This window comes from Octodon degus, unplaced genomic scaffold (assembly GCF_000260255.1).
Source record: "Octodon degus isolate 3935 unplaced genomic scaffold, OctDeg1.0 scaffold00163, whole genome shotgun sequence".
Lineage (NCBI taxonomy): Eukaryota > Metazoa > Chordata > Mammalia > Rodentia > Octodontidae > Octodon > Octodon degus.
In genome coordinates, this window is record NW_004524739.1 from 2,300,994 (window position 1) to 2,304,893 (window position 3,900).

The following is a 3,900-nucleotide window of genomic DNA, read 5'->3' on the forward strand; positions in this document are numbered from 1 at the left end:
TGGAGGAAATTTTTGTGAACTTAAATCTCACAAAGATTCTTAGATCTGACGTGATTCATAAGAGGGAAAAAAATGAGAAGACTAAACAAACATAAATAAAAAATTTAAAATTTAGTCTGTGGAAGATTGTTTTTTTGTTTTGTTTTTTAAATTTTGTTTATTTGTGTGTGTGTGTGTGTGTGTGTGTGTGTGGCCAGCTCAGCCCACCAGGGGGCAGGGCTGGCTGGCATGTGGTGCTGGGGGATTGAACTGCAGTCCCTGTGCTTTGCTAAGCTTGTTCTAAGTAGGTGCTTTAGACCACTGAGCCATCTCACCAGCCCCTGTGAAAGATTATTAAACTAAGTGCAATGGCATAGTGCTGTAGCCACAGCACTTTGGGATACAGAGGCAGGAAGATTCAGTGTTTGAGCCCAGCCTGGGAATTTAGTGACTTAGTGAGACCCTACCTCAGTCTTAGTGTACATGCTTTCAGAGTGAGCACCGAGATCCTGTCTTCAAAATAAAAAATAGAAGAAAGGGCTGGAGATGTGGCTCTGTGTGAGGCCTTGGGATAAATCTCCAGTACCACAGAGAAAAAAGATTATGTTAAAAGAATGAAAGAACAAGCTACAGATGCAAGAGAGTATTTTCATGTCATTCAACTGATAAATGTTTGATATCCAGAATATATGAAGAACTTTTAACTCAATAAAAACTCAAACAAAAAAAAAAAATCAAACAATCAGCCAGGCATGGTGGCTAACGCCTGTAATACCAGAACTCGGGAGGCTGAGGCAGGAAGACTGCTGGAAGTTCAAGGCCTACCTGGGCTACAAAGTAAGTTCAAGGTCAGCCTGAACTACATAGTAAAGCCCTGTCTCAAGAGGAAAAAAAACTCTAGCAAAATAATGAGCATAAAGCTAATATTGCTACTTCAGTGAAGACGTACAAATGGCAGATAATGTATGAAAACAGCCTCCATCTCATTAGTCACTAGAGAAGTGAGGGGAAATTTCATTGAGATATCAGTACATATCTACCTATAGGAGTGGTTTAAAAAAAATTTTTTTTAAACACATAGCACTTTATTATCAATACAGTGATGAAGGACAGGTCTTCAAGGGGCGGGAGTGGGTCCTGAAAGCAGGGAGGCAGCGCCTACTTGCCAGCGATGAGCGGGTTCCGCAGCACCACGATGACTGAATCCCCACGCAGGAACATCTTGGAGATGTAGCAGTCCTCGTTGACTGGCTTGGACTTCTTCTTGCCCTTGCCGCTTTTGGGGACCTCAGTCCACATCTCTTTCACGTTCTCCAGCACCATGTTGCAGTGCCTGTCAAAGGCCTTCACCTGGCTTAGCAGTTTCTTGTTGTTGCGGCAGTTGATGAGCACCTGGGTGTTGTTCTTGACTGACTGGGTCAGCACAGAAAGTGGACCCGTGTTAAATTCCTCCTCCTCCCGCTTCTGCAGCTCCTCTGGGGTCATCTCACTCTTAGGCTTGTTGAGGAGGCTCATGGTGGCAGCTGCAACCTCCGTGTTACTCCCGTCTCGCTCGCATTGCTTCGGCCGGTTTAAAACTAATAATAATAATGATCAGTATTTTTTTAAACTGATCATAAGCCAGACATGGTGGCACATTACTAAAATCCCAGCACTTTGAAAGCTGACACAGTAAGATCCCCAGGCATTTAAGGTCAGCATAACAGCCTGAACTACTAGCAAGACCCTGTCTGAAGAAGAAGGAGGAGGAGGAGGAAGAGGAGGAGGAAGAGGAAGAGGAGGAGGAGAAGAAAAACTAAAAGCAGATCATAACAAGTGCTGACAATCAGAGATACAAAGGACTTACGGTGCTCATACATTGCTGGTGAAAATGTAAAACATCATAGTCAGTTTGGAAAACACTTGGTTTTTTATTTTCTTCTTAGGTTACACATACACATTTCAATTCAGCAGTACCATTTCTGTAAATATACTCAAGAGAAATAAAAACATACGGTTATACAAAATCTGTATAAGAATGTTAATATTAATTTTATTCACATTTGACAAAACACACATAATCCTTAAATTTGATGACTGGAAAAACAACTGTGGCATATCCATACAAGGGAGTATGGATTCAGCAGTTTAAAAAAAAAAAAAAAACAGTGGGCTAGGGATGTAGTTCAGAGGTAGAGTGCTTGCTGAGTATGAGTGAAACCCTGGGTTCAATCCAGTGCAGCAAAAACAAAAACAAGGAGCCAGAGAGATGGGTTAGTAGAATAAGCGCTTCCCTGGCAAGCACAAGGGTCTGAGTTCAATCCCCAGTTCTGAAAAAAAAAAAAAAAACAAGACACAAACTACTGATACACATATGAACAATACACATCAATCTCATTTGTATTATTCTAAGAAAACTAGCCAGTCTCAAAAGCTACTTACTCCTTGATTCCCTTTATAGGATATTTTAGGAAAAGCCAAATTATAGGACTGGAAAACAGGTCAGTGGGTGGCATTCATTGCATTAGGGGAAGAGGTTGACTATCAAAGAGTATAAAGAGCCAGGTGTGGTAGCCCACACCTGTAATCCCAGCATTGGGAGGCTGAGGCAGGAGGATCATTGTGAGTTCGAGAGCAGCCTGGGCTATCCAGTGAACTCAAGGCCAGCCTGAACTGCATAATGACACCCTGTCTCAAAAAGAAAGAAAGAAGGGGTCGGGGAGATGGCTCAGTGGAATAAGTGCTTCCCTGGCAAGTGCAACGGCCTGAGTTCAATCCCCGGTTCTGCTAAAAAAAAAAAAAAAGAAAGAGCATGAATAAATATTTTGAGGTGATGAAACTGTTCTGACCTAGACTGGACAGTCATTACAGAAGTGTATGCAGCTGTTCAAGACTCAGCTGAACACTAAAAAGAGTGGAACTTAATCTGTGTAAACAAAATGAAACAATAACAAATCTGATTAAAGCACAACACTCCCCCAGAATCATTGGTTGCAGCCTGGCATCAGAGCTAGCGGTTGTTGAGGCAAATACATTATTGTTTCATCTCACAAAGAAAAGCAGCATATTTTGTTCCCCGGAGGCTCTAAGTTTCCATTTCGAGCATACAGAAAAATGAAGAGATTAATATTATACCCTGGGGCCCAGGGATACAGCTCAGGGGTACAGCACCTGCCTGGCAAGAGCAAGATCCTGAAATCCATTCCTAGCACTGAAAACAGTAACAACAAAATTAGAACCGGATATTTTCACCACCTTTGGCAAAATTTAATATTTTGCCTTATTTTCTTAAAACATTTTTTATAAGGAATATCAGAGGTTTTTGGTGGTTTTGTTTTTGTTTTGAGACAAGATCTTGTGATGTAGTTCAGGCTAGTCTTAAACTCACTATGTACCCCAGGGTGGCTTTGAACAGACAGAAATCTTCCTGCCTCAGCCTCCTAGTCACAATTCTTTTTTCTCAGAGGTAACAGAAATGACTGTTTGCCTGAATGTCTTATATTTTCATGTGACTTTTATATTTTTACTTTATATGTATGCTTCCTAAAACAGTATAGAGCACTGGGTGGCATGTTTTAAATTTGTATAAACATAGCATCAAGCTTGGGGCCAGGGAGATAGCTCAGTAGAATGAGCACCTGCCTGGCAAGTGCAAGGGCCTGAGTTCAGTCCCCAGTCCCACAAAAAAAAAAAAAAAAAAACATAGCATCAAGCTTCATGTAACCTTCTACAACCTGTGTGTGTGTGTGTGTGTGTGTGTGTGTGTGTGTGTCTATTGTGTGTGTGTTCATGCTAGGGAAACCTAGGGCCTTGGCTTTACTAAGTGTGAGCTCTACCACTAAACAACTGAGTCTTTTTTTCTTTTGCGGAACCGGGGATTAAACTCAGGCCCTTGCACTTGCCAGGGAAGCACTTATTCTACTGAGCCATCTCCCCAGCCCC

At 41.8% G+C, this 3,900-nt stretch overlaps 1 pseudogene; it reads right to left on the reverse strand.

The window, feature by feature from the left end:
* Positions 1–1,056: 1,056 nt before the first annotated feature.
* On the reverse strand, positions 1,057–1,494 carry LOC101570213 (annotated as a pseudogene).
* Positions 1,495–3,900: the final 2,406 nt, after the last annotated feature.